Raw genomic sequence first — 27,622 nt, 5'->3', positions numbered from 1 at the left:
AGTCAACAGGCATATATATCAATATATTACTACCTATGTGATTCTGAATCCTGTAGTTAAATTTTAAAAACATACTTTTAAAGACATTTGATTAAACTATAGTTACCACCAGTATTATAGAATTTCAGAGAAAATGCTTCAGAAAATGTGACTTTTTTTGCTATTTTCAGATGCTGTTCATTAGAACTGTGGGGAAGCAACAATGATTTACACTGCCTGTTGACCCAGACTTGTGGGCTTAAGTGGGCAGTATTTTCTCTAGGAAGTGTTGTTTCTAAATAACAAGGACACATTACAAATGATATCCCAAGGGCAAGATATTAGAAATGGTTGGTGGGAGCTGATGTTTTTATCACAGATGTAAACAGGACTTAGGCACCGGTCAGTGCTTCTGGGAATCCTCCCATTAAAATTCTTTTCCTTTTGCTGATGAAGTCAGAATACTGCGCCTTGCTTCTGTTTTTTCTCTTGGTTGTAGACTGCTGTATTAACCTGCTTCTAATTTAGATTAGTTTTCAGACTGATTGTGAGTTGGATTCTTGCTCTCGGTGCTCCTCTATCTGTGACTGTGCATGTAGGGGTTGATGTGCAGGAGCACATTTCTTTGGTGTTACTCTTGACAGGGCCCGTGACATCTGAGGTCACGCCTAGCTTGTCTTGCCCAGCTACTTTAGTCACTCTACACTAAAATTAGTGTATGTGAAGAGTTATTTGCGGCAAGCAGCTGTTGCAGCTTTTCTGTCTCTCCAGGGCAGAAGGTTGGGAATAGCAGGAGGACAGAGTAAGGGAGGTTGCTGCCTTCAAAGTAGCTTTAGGTATGTGAAAGAAATGAAAGGAAAAAATCAATTGCCTAAAGTGCTAGACAAGGATCACTGCGAAGTATCTGGTTACAAGAGCCCTGCAGAGCCCTGCCTTCCCATTGTCAGCGGGACCAGAAAAGAGAGACAAGTAAGTCTTTTTGATTTAAATAATCAATTCCTCATGCATCAAAAAACAAACAAACAATGCCCCCAAGCTCTAACTTTTCTTGTGTTAAGTTTAATCGTTGATCAAAGTTAGTTGCGTCCAATTATTGCATCGTGCTTGTTGATGCAATGTTCGCAGTGTGGTTTATAGCATCCCAGCTATGCTTTCCCAGGCAGCTATGACACCCCATTTGTCACTATCTAGCCAGGGATATTTTGAAATACAGATAAGCTGTTAGCTATTAGAGCAACAGTCTTCAGGAGCTCCTTTTACTGATTTACAGCCTGTCCCAGTATGACTGGCTATTTACAGAGGTCTGAGAATGGGAGCTGGTTTTCATGAGCCATGATCACACTTTCCCATTGATTTCAAAGGGTGCTTCGGGGGGATAAAAAAAAAAAAATACAACAGACACACACACAATAAAAAATGCAGCAGACAAGATCCCAGGTTATTCTTGTCTCAGGCATATGCTGTGACCCCACAGTCCTGCTCCTTCGTTATTAATAACTATATTGAACCATAATAGTTTTTGTAATGCTCTGAAGGGTGTCCTGTTATTAACTTCTCTTTATTCTTGGAAAAACCCATTAGTTATAACTCTTTGTTTCCTATTATTTAACTGGGATTTAATCCTTAACATGACTTGCTCTTTATCCCATGCTTATTTGTTCCCTTTGATAATCTCCAGTGAGGGATCCTATCAAAAGCCCTTTGAAATTGCAAATAATTTACACCCAGTATTTTATGAACCTCTGCAACACAGTCTAGAAAGCGAAGGGGCACGATTAACTCTTACGGGAGCTCTGCTGGTGTCATCCTAGCAGTAGATATTTATCTACGTGCAGTATTTCTCCGTTGATAATTGCTCGCTCCCATCTGCTTCCCCACTAGTGAAGTGACCCTTCCAAATTGGCTGTCGTGTGCTTGCTGTAAAAGCCATTACTGGGGAATATCCAGCCTGGTTTTAAGTAGGGAGAGGAGAGCTTGGAAAAGAACTTGACTCCAGAGCTCTGCATGTAGCAGAAGCGGTAAATCCTGCCATGCAAAGGATTATGCAAGTGAAAATCTGTTTTGTTTCATAGATCTGTGCTTGTATGGGAACTGGCCCTGCCTCTCAGAGTGTACAATGGAGGATACTTGGAGGTGGTGTAAAATGACGGTTTTCTTTCCCTTTCTGCTTGATTCTCTTCTCTTGGTATCCCACAGTTTAGCAAACTAGGAACCTAACACAGGAAACCTGTCTAGCCTTGTGAAGGCTGATCTGGAGGTGGTTCCCAGTGGATGGGAAATGGAATTGTACTGGGGATGATGAAGGATCACTGTGTCAACCCTTTCATTCATCTGTGGCTTGCAGACAGCTCATTCCTCTGCCTCCAGCTCTCTGGTGTCTCCTCCGTGTGAGCTCTCTGGTCAGCTGGGTGTGATCTTTCTTACCTGTGTGTCTCTTTCTGATGCATCTTTTCTAGTCTCATGCTTCTGATATTCTGTGCCTTTCCTGGTAACGTGTCAATCAATATTCACCTGGGCAACCTTTAAACTCAACATTACCAACACATGCTCCCAGCCCTGCTGCAGATCCAGTCCTTCAGGGAGTCTGTACAATTTACCTGGCACCTACACTTCTCAGCTTCTCACCCAAGTTTGGCCACCTCTATGGGCTCTGAGTGATGGTCAGTGGCTCACCTGTCACTTGGCTTCCTGCTACCAGCTTTGAAGTGGCTGCTGAGCTGAAAGCCCCTCTGAGCAGTCAGGTATTCTTCTGCTCTACGCCCTCAACCATGTGAGGGGGGTATTAAGGCACTGACCAGCAGTTTGAGGTTATGAGGCTATTATTTTAAAATCAGGAGGTCCCTAATTCAGCATCACTTCTAAACACAGTGCTATAATGCTTTCTGCACACCAAAATAAATAAATAAATAAATAAATAAAAAATAAATAAATAAATATTTTAGCTGTTGCTGGCTCCTAGTCCGGTGCAAAACGGGTCTAACAATGTTACTTTCAACACAGCTGTACCAGTTAACACCACATAAGCACTTGGACTTAAAAGTACCTTTCCTTGTAGTTCTGTGGAGTCGTACACGTGCTGCATTTCTAAAAGGGCTCACGCTATAGATGGGTTGTTAATCTCTGAAAGGTTGGAAGATTTCAAGCACAGATCTTACAGAATTTCCTATAAGCATTTGTACTAATTAGCTCAAATTCAAATTGTTTCACTAAATCAAAGGGGAATTAAGATTTTAATTTCTTTCTTCCTTTTTGTTTTTCTTCATTATTTGACAAAGCCTAGAGACTAATCCCATCTTAAACATGAATATGAAATAGACCTAACAGATGTTCTGTCTGCTACAAAACTTTATTTAAGCAGGCATGGTCTGCATGTAATATGCACATGAAGGTCAAAGCTTGTGGATCGTGGTACAAAAACACAAAGCCGTGACACTATTTAATTATTTTTATTTGTAATTTTTTTCAAGTGAGTTTAGTGAATGATTAATGGTATTGGCTTAGAACAGGCACAATGCTGGCAAGCACTGTGCAAATGTCAACATTGTGAACATACCTCTGTCCTGACCCTCAGCACCTTTTCTATTCCCATTTCCCATCTCTCTGGAACAGATCCTACCAGCCCTGTGCCAAACGGGCTCCTGTTTTTCTGAAGCACACAACAGCTGGAATGAAGTTGGAAAGGATGTTTGGCTTCCAAAGCCTGGGATGCCTTGCCTCTGCTACTGTACAGTGGAAGCAGCTGCATTTTGGATTATGGCCTTTCTTCAGGTGAATTTTGTTTTTACATGGACTGTGCATGTTTTACATGTTACCACCTACATTTTGAAGTAGTAGAAGCACTGCAGCAGCAATCTAAACCCTGTCCTTCTAAATGACTCAGCTGCATTAGGCCCTGCGGGGCATCTAGACCCACCATCCCCTTCTTTGCAGACTGGCTTTGCTAAAAGCTGTGACCCAATTGCTAAACACTATCTGAATTTTGAGAGGATTGAAGCAGATTTGTGGCTGTGCATTGTCACCATGCAAAGCTCTGTGTCTTTGTGTGAACAGGATAAGCATGTTTTGAACAGAGTAGGTCTTTTCCCCATTCCTTCTTTTTTATTGTTACTTTTTTTTTCTATTTTTCTCTTTAACTTCCTTTGGAAAAGGAGTTAAGGAATCTGACAAAAATCCTTCATTTTTAAAAACTTGTTTCCACGTGGACACTTCTGAAAACTGGTGAGAAAACTGGAGCAGAAAGAAGGGAGAAAAAAACTCTTGACCACTGTTTTACTACTTCCTGCCTGAAAGAAATATAGAAAGTATTTGGAAAATGTGAAAATGCTATGTTTATTTCAGTATTTCTCACAGTAGACATTTTTTCCTGTCCATAAAGATTAATAGGAAGATGCTTTCTTAAAATTTTGATAAGAGATACTTATATTTTAACCATACCTGCTTTATTATGAATAATTTCCTGTGTGGTTTCAGGATTTTCAGGTGTCAAAATTTTGAAAGGACACTCATGCCAGCCTCCTTAGAAATTGCATTGTGCTTCAACAAGCTCTTGTAACAAGTCTGAGTCTGCATTACCCACAGAAGTCAGATGTGTCTGGATCTGGATGTCAAACATTCCAGAATCAAAGTCAGTCTTAGGCCTTTTGGTTTGGCTCTAGCAGTGGTATTTAGATCCCTTGATTAGGACTTTAACACCCTCTGTTTCAGGCTATTCAATTTGTGTTTTCCTCTTTTTGTGCTGAGTACATCTTGGAGTGTTGTGTAAGTTACTTTGAAAAATATCCATTGACTTCTAAGGATTTTGAACTTGGCCTTTAACTAAATCATTCTCAGATGTTTCTCTTAACTAATGTTTTCATTAAAGTTTTCTTTTCTACCATTTCTCACATATATGTAAGTATGTGTGTTCCTTAATGGTATAATAGTGCATTTTCTCTTTTTTGCCTTTTCAATTATGACAAAGTGGTTGTAGAGGATGTTGTACACTGTTCTAAAACAATTCCAGCTTCTTTATTGACTTTTTTTTTCCATCTTTTGCCAACTTTTTCATATTTGTTTTAACAATAACAGGACAGGGCCTTTCAGACTATGAGGGAATTGATAATCCAATCACGTACTTTATGTCTTTGAAAAGAAGAAAATACAAAGACAAAGACAGAATGTGATAGAATTTTATTTAATGCATTGGCATGAAGTGTAAATACATACTGCATACAGATACTAAACTTTCCTAGTTCTGATATGAAATAATTACCCTGGGGACCTCTGTGTGAAGTAAGTCCTATATAACCATTCAAATATGGATAATGTGATTCAGGTGACCTCTTCTTAATACTAAAGGTCATCCACCAAGTGTAAATGTGAATGTTTACTTAGTTACAGATTTTATTTCATCTTAGAAAATGAAGAGAACTTTTTCCTTTTTTTTTTTTTTTTTAATTTAGTATGAATAACTATTATTTTAGTGACACACACAAGATACCACAGTATATATTGTATCAATCATATACATTTTTTTTTAAGTCTGGTGTTTAATTTGGCTGATGTTTCATTCAGAGACTTGGTATACTCCATGAAATAGGGGTCTCTTGTACAGATCTGTAGCTAATCAATTAGTGTCATCAGAAGACTTAGTTGTCACATTTGGACATCTGAAACATAATATTCCATTCACAAGTTTCCATTGTTCTTCCTGCCCCCGTTCACTCATGGCAAGGTAATTCCTGTTACATATAAACAACGGAAACTAAGACTTGTTCTGTTTGCTTCGGAGCTAGATTTTGCACGTGATCTCTAAAATTTGCAAGGAATAATTTGTAAAATTCTGCTTATGGTTAGCCCTTTTTCTGAAGGCCTCAAAATAACCCCCAAATTAAGCCTTTTTTTTTTTTTTTTTTTTTTTTTTTGGTGGTGTTGGGACATGTATTATAATTAAACTAGTTTTCTGAGCACTTGGGATCTTCAGCTGTGATATCTTTAAAACTTCTGGCACATAGAGAGTCACTTCACCTTTCTGTGTCTTGGTGTTTCCACCGGTAAAAAGAAGATAATAACGTTTAATTGTCTCCAGAGAACATCCATGTCAGTATATACTTATTTTTTCCAAAGAGCTTTGAAGGTGTAAAATGGGATATTCTGTGAGTGCTGAAGAACTATTATAGGAACTGAAGAATTGAGGCATTTTTTTCATGATTCAGCAGGAGTTAAATTGTGACCTTCTGGTATTGAAATGGAGGTTTATCACTGACTTTGGTGCTAAGCAGATATAGGTAGTATCAAAGTCCCATGCAATAGCCATCCGTACCATTTATGGCTAGCAGTGTGTTAAGCTGGAAGTGAAATGGATTTGCTGACCATCCTCTCTGAGGCTTATCCTCTCTCCCAAAATGGTGCTCTAGAAAATGCTATCATCCTTGTCAGCAGCTCATTTAATGCTTTCTTTTTCCATTTGTGACACTTCCTATCTCCATGGCAAGTGGTAGGGGATCCCCTATCCAAGTAAGGTTTACTTCTAATTTCTCCATAGTGTGGCAGTCCATATCTACTGAATTGTGTTTCTATGAAGTCTCGTTGCCAGCTGATTTGTTTTTCACCATGGCAGCATTGTTTCCAGTCTCTTAAGTAATTCTCAGGGTGGCAGTGGCAAGTGGTAGTTCTGTACATTATGTTTTAAATCAAGAACTCAAACTACTGGCCTTAGTGTAGTCCTCTGAATACTAATGTTACTGTAGGCAGGCAACTTCTTTTTTTTTTTCATTCTTTCTCCAGTCAAATATGCTGGAGCTGCCACATCTTTTCCATTTCTGGTTACTTAAACATCCCTTTTCTCTTCATATGTCTTCTCCAGCTGCTCAAATTCTCTTCTATTGGAAATATACAGACTAAACATATTGGGAAAGACAAAAAAAAAAGTTCAAAAAAAAAAGTTCAGAGGATGATTCTGAATGCTTCTGTAATTATAATTAAGTTTTAGGGCTTATTCAAATTCAACTCAATCTTTGCATTATCTTGCAGTGATTCTGAGATGACATGAGCCCATAGTAATGGTATAAACTTGAAGTTTTGATTAAAAAGGAAGATAAGAAGCCAGCAAAATTTACAGTTACTTTAAACAGGCTATTTCTGTGATTTGAATGAGATCTAGAAGAAAAAATCAGTGGGAATGAAACATTGTTAAAAGCCTGTTGAAGGTTGCAAAAGAAGGAAGACTGCAAGGACTGTAAAAGAAGGAAGGAAGAGGGACAAACGTCAAAGGAATTTTGGGTCTTTGCTTCAATTTTGTTCCATTAGAGTTAGCAAAGGGGTAGCCCAGTAGTAAAATTAATAGTACAGAAATATCAGGGGAAAAAAAAAAAATCGATGGTAAGGAAAACATGAGTTTGAAGGGTGGAAATGGCTCTGTGTTTTACACAGGGAAGAAAAGCATGCTGAACTGGCTTTCTTAGTGCTTTGAAGGAAGCTTTGCCTTCCCAGAGGGGAAAAAAAAAAAGGACTAGGAAAGCATTTGGCCAGTTTACCTGCTTGTGAAAAACTCATCTCGAACCCTGCAATTGGTAAAGGTGAAAAAAAAAAAGGCACCAAAAAACAGCCTAAACTTCAGTTTATAATAATAAGGATTAATAACATATGAGAGGGAAAAGAAGATGGAAGATGGAGTCCTAGTGGGCATATAAAAAAAAAAAAAGAGGAAAAAGAGGAAAAAAGGGCAAATGTATCAATTTCTTTCCTTAGGTGCAGGAAAGAAAACACAGGGCATATAAGTTTGAAGGCTGAAATAATGTCAGAAGCCTAGGAGCCTATGAAAAATAAAGTCAAACAAACACAAATGGTAATGCATAAGGGGCATATTACTGCCTGATGGCACATACGTTCAACTTCGACAGGAAGCATGTGCACAGCCTTAAAGGAAAGTATGTGAGCTTCAGATTTCATGGAAAGTGACAGTACCATATGTAGTGGCTAATGAGTTTGTAGTTTGCTAACTATGCCTAAAAAAGCTTATACAGCTGCTTAGTGAGATCAGATAGAAAAAGCTCTTCCTAATTCTCTCAGTGGGTAGCTGGTTCAAAGAAGGAAGCACTTAAACTCTCTGAAGCTCTTATTATTTCTATTACTTTTCATAGCATCTGGAAACTTAAGTCTGGCTGATTGTGTTGCCTGTTGTTCCTGAACTGAACTGCACTGACTGCTCCGAGGAGTGTGCTTTCTGAGCGTTTCTTTCTCAGTAATGTACAGTTATGTTGAGCTGGATATTGGCTATGTCTCCTCTGCAGAGACTGGTAGGCAAAAAATAATACATACTTTTGTTGCCTTCAGTGGAGTTCAGCCATCCACATCAGCTAATTACATTACTGTATGAGTTCAGTAGAGCTACGTGTGTCTTCAGTAGAGTCATATTAGCCTGAGTAGTCAGAGGGATAGGGATGTTTGGCTTTGACAGAATTGTGAAGGTTCAATAATTTTAAAATCAGCTCTATTTGTCAGTAGAATCTGTGGTCTTTGCTTTTCACATTTGTGAGGTTCTAACAACCCCCCTGTAAATATTTATTGCAAAAAATCAGGTTGTCTGCGAATGGAAATGCGATCAGAAGAGCTTTCTGCAGAATCTGACATCAAATTGCTGAAACAGCTGCAAGAAAGAGCAGAGAGATGTGTGATGTATTTGGATTGCAGGGAATTAACAAACAAGATTTTGATTATCATAGGCAGGTGCAAGAGATGTGCTTTTCCACAGTTACTCTTCAACATATATATTGACCACATGGTGCATGAAAGTGGATCAAGTAAACTGCAGCAGCAGCGTAAAAAACACATAATGACTGTACAGAAAGAACAATCCAAGCAGGGAAGAATAGATTAAGGCAGTCTTATTTGCACGTAATTTGTTCCTTTGTGAAAATGCTGAAGATCTTAAAAGCCTTGGTAAATGCCTTTAAGGGAATATGACAGAGAAAGGACCAAAAAAATCAATAGTCTTGATTCTTTTTCTCCTAGTTTGCATTAGTGTAACCTACTGGCTGAGTCTGTGTAATTTGGATGTCATCTAAATTTGCAGTTCAGACAGACTACTAAATGTAGCTCAACAAGACAGAGCCTTGTCTGTCTGATTGTGACTAATGTAGAGAAAATGAGGTGTCTGATAGGGAGCTCAAAACTGCCATTTCTCATGTAAACTGGAGATTTCAATTTTTCATTCCTTTTCAGTTAGAAATTACATCAGGAAACAAAGCACACATGGAAAATGCACAGGAAATCTGGCTTTTGCATTGACCATTTTTTGCAAATGCTGCAGCCTTCTTTGATGTCACAAAAGATTAACCAATTAGTGAATTAAAGAGAAAAATGATTTTTTTGGGTGTCATTAATCAAGATTATTTCCTTTACCCTGGGGGGAGGAAATACCATAGGCAACAAGCTGTAATAATGCTCAATGAGCTCTAATTTATTTGAACTCCTTTCTAGGCAGAAGCTATGGAACTTCTTTCTGAGCGCATTTCCAGGTCTGCTCTTTAAGCCGCTTAGGCCTGGCCAAAGAAATTGTGCAGGAAATTAGTTTCTGCCCCTTTAATATCTGGGGTGGGAGATGAGAAAGCATGGCTGGGGTGGAAGATGAGAAAGCACATCTTTAAGGCAGTGATGAAGAAATGGGTTGACAGTATGACAGCCTCTTACACATCTCTTTTTATTGAATACAGGAAGACATAAGATCCTTTTAATTGCTCATTTTCTACCTGCCATAGAGGACAACAGGAGGAACAAAAGAAAAAGCAACAACGCTTGTCAAGCTATTCTAAGGATCTAATTCTCACAGAAGCTTGTCCAAAGGGACTTTGTAGTTCTCTGACACGTTATACTACAGACCCATCTTGTCTGCTGAACACCACGAAGAAGATGAGGACATGCTAATTCCTCAGACTGCTGTCTCATGCTAAATAGAAGCTCTGACCTGAAAACACTTAGGGATATGCTGAACTTACACAGGCAGGCCTGCCCAAATCTATAGTTAAGTAAACAAAAAATGGTAGGGGTGTTCATCTGATCAGTCTCTGATGTTAATTTAGAAGAGTAACTGACTGACTGAATACTGGATACTGTTTTGAATCTTCTGAAATGCTGGTTCAATAGCTAAAAGAACAGTTTATTCGGTATATAATTAAAATTACCACAAGAAAGACAATTGGGAAAGCTTATTGTAATGGAAAATCTGGTGTCACGTCTCAGAGCAAACTGAAGTGTTGTGTTAACCACAGCATTGCTATGCTTAGAGACTGCTCCAAAACCAAACTGCAAAGACTTTCCTTGGGTTTAGTGAGTATTGCAGGAGGCACAAATAAAGCATCTGAGTATCCAGTGTTCACTAATGAACTGAGAGCAAGAAAAGGAGTTCATGCTAATTTGAAATTGGCCAAGGGGAAGAGTAGATTTCCTGGCTTGTAGAAACATCTGGTTATTCATTAACATGTATGTTTTATGTGCTTTTTCCCTTGGACAAGCACAAGTTTTGGAGATTCCTTCTCCCTCCTTTCCTTTCCTTTTGTTACTTCCCAGGATGATGCAGGATTTCTTTCCATCCTTCTCTATTCAGACAAAAAATCCCTTTGTTGAAATTGCTCATTTTAATGTTTGGTTGCTTTTAATGTCAATTCATTCCATATCAAAAAGTGGTAGCTATTAGAAGGCATAGTGTTTTAAGAGTATTTTGGGAAAATTTTACAGATTTGTGAAGTTACTTTAGTATGACGCTTTTTTGGAATAACTTTTTGCTTTGAAACATAAACTGATCATGGTATTTTAAGGTATTTTGTCAGAACATTGAAGAAAAATAAGAATACCCAAAGGAAAAATGCTTTGATCATGGTGGTGAGACAAGATACATATAAAAAATTGGTATCTTCTGTTAAACCAACTGACATAGCTGAAGAGAACAGCTGCTATGCCTAGCTGGTGTGAAGTGGGTGCAGCAACCCTGAACTCCAGTTTAAGAAATAATAGCTAGGGAGAAAAAGTTACAACATGGTCCAAAGACTATATCCTCAGAGATACTTTTATATTTTTTTAAGTATTAATTTACAACTTTTTGCTCTGCTTTATGAAGTTTTCTGTCTAAAACTTGTTTGCAGAGTGGGAAAATTCTGCTCCTTTAATCCTACCCCACTGTATCCACATGCCCATCCAGCAATTTCAGCCGATTTCCAACAAGTGAGGTGATGGATGTCACCTCAACCTTAGCCAGAACACAGTACTGCCTTCTGGTTGATCTTCAAGTAACAAAGAACCACGTGCTGTGGGCTCGTTCTTTTAGGTTCAGATGACTGAGGCTAGAAACATATATTTCAGAAGGCAGAGAGATGGTGAGGAAGACATGTCTGACTTGGTTCCCCCACCCTTTTCTTCTTGCTTCTTGCAGACAGAACTTTTCCCCCAATCTTGTTGGTCTCCTTCCAGTCAGCGCCATTGGGCACAGCTGAGGACTGGAGCCAAGGAACTGTCTCTTCTTACACCAACAGCATCTTTCTGTCCTACTGGTAAGCAAGTTAAAGCCAAGTTAAAGCAGGTTAAAAAATACCCTCGTTTCTGCAGCCTCTGCACTGATAAGCTGTGGCCTGAAACCCATAAGAGGAGAAAGGGAAAAGGGCTGTCATTTCTTCATAGTATTATTTAGTATTAAAGCCACAAAAATTCTTGCAGCTGACTTTAAACAAAGGAGCTATTAAAATATCAGTCGTTTCAAGTCTTTTTGCCTTCTGGAAATGCATGCCATGATTAGCTCATGTTTCTAAAGATTTCTCTCCAATTGGGAGTGAAAAAAATTAATTAAAGATTTCAGATTCTTAACCAAAACCAGGTTGGAATGTGATTGAGAGGAAAACACCTCCAAAATATTTTAATATCCATTTTCACGTGCTTCTGTTTGAAAAGACCCAAATGGTGGCATGTGTGGCACTACCCTATGCTTGATTTCAAGATTATAATTGCTTCCTCTCTGCTTTGTATGAAAGTTAAGACAAACGCAGAGATGGAAAAGTTACTGTCTCTTGCTCTATGTACAATGAGCATGCAGAGCTGGCAGTATTACAGTTCTTCTGAAGCCTCATCTGAAAGCATTTCAAAGGCAAGCAAAAAAGTCTCATTGAATTCATTGCCTTTTGCACAGGATCTTGGGGATACCATGCTGCAGTTCTTATGCAGTATACACAAAACTCTCCTAAATGTGTATAGGGCTTTTTCTTTTGTCTCTCTCTACATGTATGTATCTCAATGTAGCTTTAGAGCAAAGATGTCATTTGGGGTTTAGCTGTATTGGGCATCTGAGTATCAAACACAAAGAAGGAGGGAGATAGAAAAGGTAAAGCAGGGATGAATGTTAGCTGCAGTCCTGCTCCTAGCATAGTCAGCGGGAGGTTTATTTTGTATGTGGGACTTCACCTAATATAAAAGCCACCCACTTCTGTCAGCCTTCTGTGTTTTTTCAGGGCTTCTTTATCTTCTCATACATAATAAAACAGGCTTGTCCTTTAGAGAAAAAGATGATTAAAAAAATGACCTAATCTGTGAAGAAGACTATTGCTGTCTAATTGAGGGGGCAAGCTCAGAAATCCAAACAAGCTTTGTGACAGTAAGGAACAGTTGGTGAAACCCATCTGTCCTCAGCATCGAGCCCTTGAGTGTAGCAAAGAATGACAAAGATGTGTGCCCAAAGTTAAATTCCTGGAATTCAGTTTCCTTACTGGAGAGGGCAGGTGAGAAAATAGATTCTACATATTCCAAAATGTTGTCATTTATTTCTTTTTTCTTCTTGAGTAAAACTATTGCTTAGCTCATGACCAGCCTGAAGTTAGAAGGCATTAAGTCATTTCCACCTTTGGGTGGGTTCATTTTCACATAGTGGTTGGTGTTTGTCCCTCTTGCTTTCAGATAAGAGTTTGTCAGAGAACGATATCCTCTTGAAAAGTCCCAGCCAAAGGCAGGCTGGCAGCAGCTGGACTGGGACTTGTTAGCAAAAAGTCTAATTTTTTGCACTACTGCAAGATACTGGCAAGCCTCCTTATTGCCGGTTGCCTCAGTGTGCCTATGCAAAACAGGACTTGCATGCTGGAGAAAGATGGCATTTTCTGGGCATGCTGTTCTTGCAACTTCTATTCCTTTATTATGTATGTTTTTTTGCTTATATTATGATTTTATTGTTGGATTATTTTTTGAGGGGGAGTATTTTCAGCCTTAGTGTAGCATTTTGCACTTTATGTCTTCTCCTATCTTATTTAACCCGGGTTTTCTACTTTTTTTTTCTCCATTTTCCGTGCTTTATCTCTGGCTTCTGTTCCTTCATTCTTCTTATCTCCAATTTCTTATCTGCTTTTCTGTACATTTTCTTGGTATTTTGATTTTCCTGTATTTTCCCTGCTTTTATTTTATTTTTCAGTATTAGCTCTTTTCCTCTGCTCCTAGTTTTATCACAGTCTCCTCTCTTTTTCTCCTCTTTCAAAGCTACATTTCATTGATAACTGTACTGAGAGAAGTAAAAGGAGTTTACAGCAAACTCAACTGAGTTTTTAGAAATCTTGTCTCCCTCTAATAGTTATGCTTATTATGCATCTGTAAACCATTTGCATTGGAGGCTGGGATGGTTCTGTTTGCTTTATCTTTTTCCAATGAATTTAAACTGCCTTTATTCATTTTTCTGTGCACAGATTAACTTTCATTGTTCTGCTGTCCCATGCGTCCCTTAATCCATTGGCATATTTATAACTTCTTAGTTAAAATTACTTAACAAGAAACAGTAGTATGTGCTTGAAACATCACTATTTAATCTCTTCTTTTGGGTGGGGGGGGGGGGGGGGGGGAGGGGAAGGAGAAGGAAGAGAACAGGACTGCTTGATGCTGCAGAATAGCCCATCTGAAGAATATCTTTTCCTCATCTTTCTATGTGGGCTCCTTGTCTTCACCATAATGCCATTTAGAGAGGCACTGTAATGAATCCTGGAATATGAACTTGCTGTAAGGGCTTGATGGGCTCTACTACTCTGGCTTTCCTCCACGTGGCACTGGTTGGTTTTGAAATACTAGCTCCTACTTGGACAAGTTGCATCTCTAAGGAAGGACCTTGTGTATACCACTTCTTGCAACAGCCCATTGCTTTATAATGTTCTTGCTCTAAAACAATGAGTATTTTGCCTTTTTTAGAGTTTAAAAAGAGAAACTTTGGGTATAAAATGCTGCCAGTCTTGGCCAAATTCTGGAAACAAGGTGCAGCTTGGTGACTTTTTCAAAATGTATTTTAAGATTTTCAGTTCTACTTGCAGCTGTGTAGCTCCCAAGAACATTCAGCTTGAGAACAAAGACCTGGGCTGGGTCCTAAGAAGTACTCTGCACTGTACTATCACTTTGTTCAAACAAAACCTTGCTCCCTACATTGCTCAGTTTACAATGTGAGTCACCTGTAGCCAGGTCCCCCCTTGCAGTCACTGATGAGGAGATATTTGGGCTTTTCCTAAACTCCATCTCCTCCAACCTCATCAATGACAACAACAACCCAAAATGAAATTCTTCATTTTTCTGTCTCCTTGAACCCCTCTTCTATGCATGATAGTTTCCCCAGGTCATCCCCACCTACAGGAGAAGCGATGCTTGGTGCCCCTAAACCGCCCTGCAGGGTATTCTTAGAAAGCCTCCTGGGTACATCCCCTCATCCCTGCCACTCATCTTTTATCACCAGATTTTTTGCCAGGCAAAAAATGGTGTCAATACCAGATTCTTAGTTCCATACCAATTTTGACCTAGAATTTTCATCTTCTGAAACTGATCAGCAAGATAATGTCTTTGTTTGTTTAGAAGCTACTTTAAAATGTAGCCACGCATTCAGCTCTTTCCTTTTAAGTTCTACTCCTTTGACAGGCTACTTTAGGAAGGTCTGACTGTACATGATAAGGCCATAAATCTGATGCACAGATGGTCCAATCGTCTTTGTAATTATTGTATTGCACCATTAGATACACAAGGGTTTCATTTGTTTAAGATATATATTTTCTTGTAATTGGAATCTGTCATGGCAGGTTGGGTTGTCTGTTTGCTGGTGGACAAAGTGTTCATGTAACAGGTTTACTGGGATAGGTTTAACTCAATGTGAGGATATTTTTTCCCTATCTTCCAATAAAGAATAAGTCATGTGTAATATATGGTACAGTTGGCTGACCTAGTGTTGTCATAAAGATAATGTGTCCGTTGAGGGAAGCATTCTGTGTGAGGTTAGTGATTTGTTTTTAGAATGAGTTTCCTATTAACATTAAATAGAGAAATAGTAATTATTTGTAAACTGCTCATTTAAACCCACAATGAAACATCCCTGCTTGCTTGGGGTAGAAAATAGTATGGCTTCTACAAAAAGATGATAAAGAAAATACCGCTTAATCATTTGGCTAAACAAAAACCCATATCCGTTTTTGTCAATTCCTGAGATTTAATTAAAACTCAGAGGTTGATTCCAAACCAAACCAAACCAACACCTAATTATCACAAGTGTTAATTACAAGCCTTGCTTTAACTGAATGACTAATAGAACAGAATGGCAAACGCCTTCCCAACAGCAAACAGATTTACTGACAAATGAAGCAGGATGCAAATTGAGGGCATCTTTTAGCCTTTGAAATCCTGTTTTACCTCTGCTGTGAATAATAAGTGGGAATTGTTTTAGTCCATGTTGGGGATTGTTTATCAGGAAATTCTGCTTTCTATTTGAGGCAATGAAAATAGAAATGAAAATAATGTAAACACTTTAATACACAAATCTTTTTTTTTTTTTTTCTCCAGTAGTATATTTCAAATACATGAATACTGAATAAAAGCAGGAAGTCAGTCTGTTGAGTGTATACTTCCAAACAGCTACTGAAATCACGTTGAAGGTAAAATACAGATTTCAAATGTGAGCACTCCAGGAAGACAGACATTTATGAAGAGCTTATAACTGGAATTGGTTTTGGACAGCTGTTAATGCCAAAACAGTGCCTGTTGTCAGAAACCATATTGTCTTCCCACTCAGGAAAACTAACTGAATTGCAGCCATAGTAATGACAAATGTTATAGCCTTTCATTTTTGAACTATAAAGATGAGGGTTTTTGTTTCCATTCTTCTTCTTGTCTGTGTAGAAAGCTAATCTACTATTTTGCTTCATTCCAGGGATTTGACATGAAACATAGTTTAAGATTTCAGGTCATCCAGGAAACTTTACACTAATTTAGGAACAATGGAATCCAAACATAGAAATAGGATAGCAGATACATTTATTTGCAAAAGTCTGAGGGAATATGTGTGCTTAGAGATGGAAGAGGATTTCAGTGGTTAATGGTTTCACATACTCTGTCCCCAGACTTGAAGATATTACCAACTTAATTTTGTTTTCTTAGCATATTTTATGGAAGTAACAGAACAGTGAACAACCAGAAAGTCAGTCACAAACAAAACATTTTTGTATGGTTGGAGGTTGGATCCAAATATCCTTTCCACTTTCATAATTTAGTTATATATGCATCCCTGTATCTATTTGTCTTTTCATCCATTTATTCTTGTTTCCTGTCCCAGATGACCAGAATTTATTGCAAGTTCTAAGTTCTCCAAGTTTGCTGCAATTATTTTCATTTATAATTGCTCCCTCATAATTACATAGTTATTCATGTAGTGTAGAATAAGGAGGAATTATTGTATTTCCCCTTAGATAAGTATGTTTCTGGTTGAAGCTGATGAATTTAAATACAATAGCTGCTGATGTTTTGTGATGTTTTATGTTCATATTACTGCCTGAATTGCAGCACCTCAGAGTGTTTTGCAAATATTAGTAAGTTTAACCTCGAGCTTCCCAGGGAGGTGGGATTGTTATCACCGTTTTACAGACACAGTGAGATGGTGGGCTGAATTACCTGAAATCTACACAGTAAATCAGCAAATAAATGTCTATAAATGAAATCTGTTGACTGAAAGTCCAGTTACTCCTGACATGGGCTTTTAGAGCATCATATTCTGTGCTGTAAAATTGGTTCCATTCTTTTCTGCAGTGGACTTGATGGCACAGGTCAAAATGGTGGTTTTGCTGAAATTCGGCTGCCTGACTGTCTACCAAAATCTGGAGAGCTTATTTTAAAGGAAGGAAAAGCAACACTAGTGGTTTCATTTGCTTTTGATGATTGCTAGTTATGACACTAGATCACTCTCACCTTAAGCTTACAACAATAAGCTTAAGAACCACCTGTGATTTGTTAGGTTTGGTTCCTTGCACTACTTATGGCTCCTTTGCTAGACTGTGAGGAGTAGAGCTTTGTTTTCTTCCTGGGCATTGTCTCACCAAAGGCCTGGTGCTGTGTATTGCAGATCTAGATGTGAGTAGAGTAGAATAGAATAGAATAGAATGATTCAGTTGGAAGGGAGCTACAGAGATGATCAATTCCAACTGCCTGACCACTTCGGGGCTAACCAAAACTTAAAGCATGTTATTAAGGGCATTATGATTTGTGCTATTCCTGCCATTGCTGACCAGGCGCAGGGACTGGCACTTCCCTCTCCCCCTCCTCAGGGAGGTGCAGAGCTGTGAGGCCACCTCTCAGCCTCCTCCTTTCCAGCCCGGACAGCCCCAGTGTCCTCAGCTTCTCTTCACAGGACGTGCCTTCCTGCCCTCTTGCCAGCTTGTTGCCCTCATCTAGATGCTTTCAAGGACCTTAACATCCTTTCTGTAGTGTGGAGCCCAGAACCGCACACAATATTCAAGGTGAGATTGCACCAATGCTAAATATAGTGGGAGAATAATCTCTTTGGACTGACTGGATATGCTGTGTTCAATGCATCCCATGTCCCTTTTGTGACAACTGTTGCAAAGAATAGTCTGCCTTTTCTCTCCTCTCTTCTCTCCTCTCTTTCCCTTCTTTATCTTGTGATATTAAGTTCCAGATATTCTATGCTAAACATGCAATTTCAAGTCTTAATCTGAGTGGCACCTTTGGGAATTGCAGAGTGCTCTCCTCAATGGGAGCAGGATTGGTACATCAGCCCCCTGGTGTGTTGGAGCATTACATCAGCTACTTATCAGCAGCATTTTTGTACTGTTTGTATTCAGATGAGATTAAGTCCCAGTATGATTTTATTCTAGCCTCCTCTAAATTAGATTAGTGCAAATCAATTGGATCTTTCTTTCAAAGAGGTAATTTGTTGCAGATATCTTGCAGGATCTACTATTGAAATGGGATCAGTTGATACAGCATTCAACAAGGTTGATCAGCTGTACTGAAATGAAGTTGGTGGTTTGGTATTCATTAAAAATGGGCTGCTTCTGTGGCTGATGAATTTCCTTTTTGAGTAAGACACTGCATCTGACAGGAAGAGTCCAAAGCAACCCTTATTATTTACTGGTGTTGGATATTCATTTTGGAAAAGAGCTGAGTTAGAAATCATGCAAGCATCTGTTACATAGTTAGATTAGATAATGTAAATGTTTAGAAAATGCAAATGAAGCTCACGATAATTAGTAATGATGCTTTTCTACTTTTATTAATAAGGTAATGCTTCTGGCAATTACATTTAAATTTCATATGAAGGTTCAAAGCACTGGAACAATTTCCTGTGCAGAAGAGCAGAATTCAGGGTGAACTTGCTTAGTGATCTGTATCATGGACTTGTTACAGAACTGAAAACTACTTGTCTTCATTTCTCATTACTGAGCCATTGCCTTTTCTTAATACGTCTGATTCTGGGAAGAACAAGAATCATAAATGATTGTAAATGGTTGTGTCAGACTTTGTGTACAAAGGCTGTTGTAATAACATTTTGAGATAAAAAGACACTCCTCTGTGTGTTACTTTTAGGATATGCAAACATATAAAGCAATATCTGTCCTGTATAAGCAGAAAAAAACTAAGCAACCATCAATTTAAACCAATGTTGATATGGCATACTTCTTAATTTAAATGTATGTTTGCAAAAGCAAGCCCTTTCTGAGTGTCTGGGACCCACTCAGGGTTGACATCTAAGTCTGTGTTGTTGGCATAAACCAGCCCAAAATCCTGGCAGAGACGCAAAGAGGGAAGAACACTGAATGTTAACAAAGGCTTCATTAATATTGATGTGTAATTCACATGGCAGTGAAAAGCTTCATTATTAGCCACTATTGTTATGGTTGTGGCATTAATATTCAATGAGGATGTGTGGGTATTGAAATTCCCTGACTTCTGGGTACCCCAGTGGTCCAGTAAAAATAACAAAAACTATATTAGAGTCAGTGGCAGCCTGGTGTTATCTACGTGGTAATCAAGCTCTGCTTTGTTTTATGAATGTATCAGAGCTCATACCGATGTCTTGGGGAAAGGGAGGCACCTGTACTTCATTCTGCCTTCAGGAAGGTCCTGCATGTACAGATGAAGGTAGCATGCCTCCCCTATAGCTGCTTACTGAATCTCTGCTTGAGAGAACTGTTATGGGACATAATTCTATACCTGGTTATCTGGAAAACAAACAAACCAAAAAAAAACCTTCTTTTCTCCCAGGAAACCCTTTATGTGCTATCAAATTGAATAGCAGTTTTCATTTCAACTTCAATTGTAAGTTGATTTCTGTTTGGAAGATGTACATTTGTAAAAGACCCCATTCACTCTTAGCTTTTCTTGAATTAAATCTTTGCTCATCTGAGTTGGCTATCTAAATGTGTGAACAGGGAATTGTTTTACCATTTGTGTATATAAACGAGATTGTGATGCAGTATTTGTGTACACATGCAGGCTATGATCCATTGAGAGAAATGGAAGATAACTAACTATATCCATGAAAGTAACTGCAGTGACATCAGTGGGGCTAACTGCAGTGCACAGAGACAAGTATATACATGAAGTCCTTGCAGGCTGAAGGCCTTAGTGTGTAACTTAAAGGCTCCATTTTGAAGACTTAACTGAGACTGTATTCTGACTGTATCAATAAAGTGCTTTGTTTCCCCCGTTTTTTTTTTTTTGTTTGTTTGTTTGTTTTCTTTCTTTCTTTCTTTCTTTCTTTTTTTTTTTTTTTTCTCCCTGAATTCTCTCCATCTTTCTAAAACAGAATTTCATTAAAAAAACAAAAACAAAAACCCTATGCATCATGAAAAGCCTATTGTCTAGAGGTTAACAAACTGTAAGTTGCTTGGGAAGCTTATTTATTTATTTGTTTATTTTACAAAATGCAAACCTAAGGCATTTCAAAGAAATTACCAGTTGTAAAGGCCTGATGGCATGCTACAAATAAGTAGGTGCATTTACTTTTCCCTAAATATCATTAGTAGCTACTGAAATTAAACATATCCTTGTTCAATAGTTTATACAGACAAGGTTTTCATTACTCCCCTCTGTGGCACTTGCAAACATAAAAGCAGATGGGGCTCTCCCCCTCTTCAAGCCTCCATTCTTACCTTTGAACGGCAAATGTACATTAGAGTGAATCCCACAATGCAAACCAAAGCTCTTCTGAAACCAATCTCAAGAGATCAGTTGTGACTGTACTCTAACGTGCCTGTAGTTTCTCATGCCTGCTTCCATGGTAATGGTGGATTTAGATTTCCCTCTTCATCCTGCTCAAAGACAGTATCTTTTATGTACTGGGGAGCCCAAAACTGTACACAGCAGTCTGGATGTGGTTTGAGGTTCTGCCAGTGTTTCCCTGCTAGGCCTGTTTGTGTGGGGCAACCCTGAATGGCTCCCTGACTTTTGACTCTGGAATAGTCTAGGGACTCTACAATTATAGGTCCGTATCTCAAGCAGCTCTTCTACCTACTCCCAAATACAAGCAGGTGTAATATTAGCAAAAAATTCCAGTGGCACACAAACTAAGCAGGGTGAGAAATATCAGTCTTTTGGGGTGGTGTGTTGTCAAGCTGGTGCTTTAGTGAACTGCTCCAGAGTGCCATGTACACACATTGTGGAGAGGCATCTGAACTACAGCAGCATTCAGAGATGAGTTAGCAGCTGGGAAGGGGAAAAGAGTTAGGATGCATTATCACATGTATTTCAAGAAGTTTTCTTTAGTGCTTCCATGCTATTCATAATTCATGTTGAATAATAGTTATTTGTACTGTGCCACCAGCTGCTAGTTGTTTTATAGTAGTGTCATTAGCTCACTACAAGAAAATGACAATGAACACCAAATACAGCTGGGGTGTCAGTGTAGTAACATAATGCATAGAAAGAGATTGAGATCAAGTGAATGTGTAGAAGCACTTGCTTGAGGATAACAATAACAATTAATGGCATCCTGGAGAGCCTTATTCTACCCTTTAGTAACAAACTGCTTAAGCTTTGTTGCATGATCTGAACATTTAAGAAGATAATCTGCATTTCTTCTCACCTTCAAAGCCCTCTGTCATTTGGTATTTACTTTTGCACCTCAGTCATGATTAACACTTGTTCAATAGAAGGTTTATTTTCAGTTTTTGGCCAAGCTCATATTGGCTGATGAATCTTCCCATGTTGGCCTTCACCACATCTAAGGCTTGCATTTTGGCCTCTGTAGATAAATGATGTCATCTTCTCCGAATCATCTGAAATTGAAAAATGGCAGATATCCATTTATACTGATTATTAGCATGTCTGTGTCCTGTTTTTTTCTCTTTTATCCCCAGTTGGTCCTCCACTGTTCTTTAGTGTCTAACTCTAAGCTTTAACAAGATATTTTTCAAAGTTATGCCAAGACAGGACTCACGTTGTCTTCCTGCTTTTAAACTCTCAGTACTGACTACACTTCTCAGTTTCCCATGTGTATTGTTTCACCATCGCAAGGGTATATATGACGCTGTGCCTACTGCTGTATGGTGATATTACCACTAGTTTTTTATAGAGAACTTTAATTTGCATGAGAGGTGGGTTTTCTTTAAAAAATAAGAATAAATAATGCTTTGCTGTAAAGAATGCTATGTGAGACCATACACTAACACCTGGGTAGTGGTGGTCCTCAGTACTTTGCTCTGAAATGAAAGCTACCCAGCCTAGTAGTTTGTGCAAAATCTAGCTGATGATAAGTCTATTTATCCTTTTGCATTCCCAGCTGAGATTCTCAATGCCCTCTTTTAATCAGAATTTAAAGTGAGCGACATGCAATCAGGGAGGGTTTTTAGAGAACAGTGAGATGCTTGTCATTTCACTTGTGCACTTAACATGAATTCTTTTTTTTCCCACCAAATAACAATGGCACTCGCAAGTGTAAGGAGAGGAACCGAACAGGAAACACTCAGCCAGGCTGTCTAATGGCAGGCAGGACATTTTGTTAGAGCAAATTTGCAGTATTTCTCTATAGCTGCAGATTGACTCCAACCTGGCACTCGGGCTGACAAGAGCTCAGTGCTATCCCTGTGTTCTTTTGTTCCTGATAATTAGACGATTAAAAGTGTTTTACGGAGTAATGGCTGCTGCTGTTTCCATTTCAATTTAGGGGTCTGATTTTTAAGCCCTTTTGGTATTCAGTGCCAGTAGATGGGTGTGTGTTAATATTCGGTATTTGAACTGTGAAAGAAATGTGATCTCTGGGATGGAAAGATGGGTTTCAGCACTATTGTAGTGGTGTAACCAACCTTCAGAGGCAACCAGCTTTCAGAGCTGCTTAGCTAAATCGTCAAGTTCATAGCTGCAAACCATGTGCTACTGAGGTCAGAGAGCAAAGGGAAGGGGAGGTGTGGACAGTTTACAGAAAAGAGCTACCAATGATTAGACTGCAATCTACTCTCTGTGCTGCAAGGGCTCCTGATCCTCTGTGGTAGTTGAGAGTCAATATGTAGTCTATCACACTTCATGGTTACTCTAGGTTTGTTTCATTACAGATGGATTCATGTTACCCAGAAATACGTGGTGCTCTTAGGTGAATATCCTTGTCGCTGATGTGGGAACTGCATGAAATTTGTTGGACAGCCTCCGCTTTGCCACCAGTGTGGTCTGCTTGTCCTCACTGCCCTGAAAGCCCCCCTCTCCTGGGAGATGCATTATGTATATCAGAGATAAAAGCAACAAAACAAGAACAAAAGCAAATTTGCAGGAGACAATGCAGCGCATACCATTGAATCTGTCTTGGAGAATGACAGGTGCTTCCAAGACTTGTAAAGATACAGCGCGCAGTAAGGAAAATCACAGCAATTTCATGTGCCACGTGAACTGAGGTCTGGATTTATAAAAGCAAATGTTGTATTGTGATTACTTCAAAACATCTTTTAAATGTTTCAAGAATACTGTATATGCTTACTGTAGCAGCTCATTTTCCCTACTGACCAAACTGTAGATGTATAGAACAGCATATTACTGGGAATCATACTTAAGTCTATCAATATTTCCCAGTGAACCTGGATATTAATTCAAACTAGACCTCCTACTAGTTTAATTCCGTTGCCCTAGTAAAACACACTTTCAATGCATCATGTCTTACGGTAGATACATACTGAAGATGCTGTTAATCTAATCACTATTATTTTTCACTTGGCACACTGCATTTATGTTTTTGTTAAGACTTCATATAATCTGTTTTCACAGCTTTGAGAAGTACATAAATGAAACACAAAATATATCAGCAATGTCTATTGCAATATATCATTTTAAACTTACAACTATTTAATTCTACTGGTTAAGTTTTTAGATCTTTTTGAATCCTTTTAAATCTTTTTGACTACGTGTGAAGATCTGGTAAAGAGAATAAAAATAATTTACTTAAAATTAATAGTTCTCTGTTTGATGCCTGGACACTGAAATTATTTGGGCAATTTCATTTCTCTCCTGAAAAACAGACAGTAGAACATACAGTTGCTGATTTCTGTCTATAAAGGAAAAATAGCCCTTTTCCTGATAGGCTGTGTAACTTAGGAACTTTAAATATCATTTTTAAATGGTCAAATGTATTTAGCATTCAAGGGGTAGTATTTTGAAGATGAGGATTCTTAAGTATATAAGAGGGCTTTGGTAGCATTTTCCTAACTTCAACTCTTCAGCCTCCAGGCATGTACATAGACTCAGATGTCTCAGAACAGCTGTTTTTGAGAGAGAGGTCTGCTCTGTAAGCTTATGTGGAAACTTTGGATGCAATGGTGCTTATAGGACCAGGAGAGGAACAGGATCCAGGTGAGGCCACTGAAGAGAGATTAAATCAGACACAAATGTACGTACACACACCCCTGCATAAAATTTCCTATGTGCTTTTTTTCAATATTTTTTTTCAGCAGAGTTGATCTTTATCATCCTTTGTAAATATTTTAGCTTCCTCAGCCATTTATCTGCTCACTGCCTGTGGTGTAGAAGGGCCAAGGAGGACAAAAATGAAAGCGTATTTGAACAGTAGACAGGAATTAAAAACTCTGTAAAAGCTGTTTAAAAATCCAAAGACAGAGAGTACAGAAAGTGACGAGTTTTTACAGTAGACAGATTTTATGGCAAAGAAGCAAAGCATTTCTGTGTTTAACTATGCTTACAATTAATCAACTTTTAATTCTGTTCATTAAGCTTCATTATTTATGAAGCAGTGTATTATAGTCACAAAGGAGTGGATTTGATTAAAATTTGAAGTGGAGCAATTCAGAAATAGTAGCACCACCTTACAGAGCTAAGCAAGATTCACACACAGAGTTCTGCCACATTAAATCCAAAGAGAGCTGCTCTCTCTTTATCACACCAGAACTGGGCTCTAGCTCCTGGACTGTATTAGTCTTATGTATACGTGTGTGTATTCATAAAGCTATATAGCACAGTTTCATACAAAGGTACAACATTGATTTACCTATAGCAAAGCAACTCAGTTGGCATTGTGGTAGTGTTATATTGTGATATATGAACAATTTCAGTTACCACAACGTAGACATGCAACATAGCAATTTTCCTCAAGGTTTATTTCCAGCAGGAAATTTCCTTCTTCAGGGAATAAGTTCTAAAGCATTCTCCTTTAATTAGAGCTACTCACCATGTGATTTTTCTAAATGTCTAAACAGTTTTCACTAGAAAAGAAAAGAAAAAAATAAATCTAACCCATACCTGGACTGACTGTATACGTTAACTTTCCTCACCCAAAGGTGTGAGTTGAGTGCCAATTCCAACCTGCAATATAGAATTTGCCATAATGTTGAGACAAAACAAAGTATTTTGTTTACTCCTCATCTTATAATGAATGCGAACCCAAGCCCAGCCAATACCTTTTTCCATTCCTGCTGGATGTGTTAAGCTCTTAGACCAACTCTGATTGCTTTCGCTCTTAATGTCTCTTGACTTGTTTCAGAGTCCTGCAGACTTGGTTCTTCTCATTGGCAGCGCCCTGGTCCTGAAGGTATGCAGCAACTGCTTCCCCTTGCAATGCACAAATTTATTTGTCTATTATCCAGAGAAAATGTGTGTGGTAAATCTCCAGGGCTGGCTGTTCTAGATGCTGGGATTTTCTTTCACAGAATCACAGAATTTCTAGGTTGGAAGAGACCTCAAGATCATCGAGTCCAACCTCTGACCTAATGCTAGCAGTCCCCACTAAACCATATCCCTAAGCTAATGCATTTTCCAGTGCATGCTTCAGGTTGTGTAGGATAGTGGACTGGACATGCTTTTAGAACCTGTCTTGACTCTGGTTCACTTCCCAAGGAACTTATGCTTAAGTGCATGCAGCAATTAAGAATTAAAATTAAAAATGCACTTGGATGTATGAATCCAAACATAGAGCCTGGCCTAAGGAAATCCATGGCTCTAGTTTCCTTTGGATCCCTTGGGAAAATGAGTCTGTTGTGAAATCTTAATGATGTCCTGCCTTTAGAAATTGCTCCTGCTGCCTTTCTCTCACTTACATAATTACATCTCCTCTATTGCAATCTGTAGTGAACAGTATTCAGGACAGGCCAAAACTTGTTTGTCTTATTGACACAAACAGTCACATGGACAGACCTGAGATTATTCATGTGAATGAATTCAGCAGGGTGTAGCCCACTTTCTCCTGCTGTAGCACTTGATTTTGGGGAATATTCATAGTACTTCCCAGATATGTGTGTGTCTTACCAGTGAACACTATTCTCTGAGCTCACAGCCATATTTTCCCATGTACTTCTTGACTATGAATTCAGTTTTGCTATTGAGAAGATGCTGCTATTGCTTAAAAATTCTTTTTGAAAACAAAACCTTACTTTATGTCATGTCTTCAGGTAGTGATAATGACCCTTCAAATGGCAGTGAAGAGGCAGGGCCAGGTCTCTGCTCTTTTGGATCTGGAAGAAAGGCAAACACACATCTCTGCTGGCCCAGGTGAGAGCTGTTGTGGCAGGACTATCGAGGCAGCTGCTGCCTGTGGATGGTATCTGGCTATGTAATGAAGTGGAATGGCTCCCAGAAGAGCTAGGGAGGCTCACTGCACTGCTGAATACAGTCATGCTCCTAACTCAGGGGTGTTGCCATCCATGTCATTTTATTAATTCATTACTGACAAGGCTATCCTTGGTTTTGCAGGACTCTCTTTCAAGTGAATTTCAGTTAGAGTCAAGAGAGTTTGGTCAAAACTGGTTAATTTCCAAGAAATATATACATGTATATATATTATTTTTCTGGAAATGTAATAGTAAGTATTACTTTCAACCAGTTTTACTATTTGCTGTATGCTTTGAAACTAGTTTTGTCACTTTAAACCCAAATCTTTTCCCAGTTCATCAACATTTAAGTGTTGGCATTCTTTCATCTAGATAATTCAAAGCTTTGAGGACTCTAAAGTTATCTTAGATTTATTTCTGGTTTTAGAAACCTATGTTTTACTGTCTATTCTGTAATATAAAGGACTATGTGTCTTTCTTCCATGTTGGATGCAGTACGGGACAGGAGCATACTGTCAAGACATTTGGGAAGAGCTGATTCTCTGGGGAATTTATTTTCTTGCTGAACAACCAGACAAGCCTTTGTGATGGCTTGGGACATCTAAGGGCAGAGTATAATACCTGATACGAGAAATAAACCACAGTAGGGAGATTTAAGAACACAGCAATTAAAAAATCAATATTTATTCAAGAACAATTAGAAAAATAATTTGTTATGAAAATTGACAGTGGGAAACTGCCTCTTTTCAACTCAGGTAACAGGAACCTGGATTTAATTTATAGGTTAGCACTGGTGACTAGTAGAAGGTTAGTCTTTCTTTGAACAGTAGGTTAAAAAGCACACAGAAATAATGACATAGAAGTGAATTTAAGGCTGAATTCTTTATCAGGATGTATGAGACATTCAGTGATCATGAAACCTTTTTCTATAGATTTGTAATATGAAAGTAGAAGCAGAAATAGTAAACCATGAACACTAGTTTGTCCTTTGAGATCAGGGTGTAAAATTAGGTAAAACACTGTTATGGAACAATTTTCCCCTTCCTAAATTACAGACAAAAACTTAGTAACATAAATACAGAAAGAAAAAAATAAAGAAAAAATGGAATAGGATCCCCAGGACAAAAATGAAAACCACTTTGGAGGAAACTTATATTTATATAAAATAAGGATTTTTTTTTTCCTTCTACCATCTAATTTTCAATGAATAAGAATTACTTTCATGCTATGTCAGAGTCAGACGGGATTTTAGTTGAATTTACCCTGAGCTATATGAGCATTAGAAAGTGAAACCTTTTTTCCATAGATATGAGTCTGTTCATGGCTTGTATATTACAGTTTGCCTTATTACA

The sequence above is a fragment of the Aythya marila genome (genome assembly GCF_965140915.1).
Source record: "Aythya marila genome assembly, chromosome: 5".
NCBI classification, from domain to species: Eukaryota; Metazoa; Chordata; class Aves; order Anseriformes; family Anatidae; genus Aythya; species Aythya marila.
Note: the sequence above shows the minus strand (reverse complement) of the source record.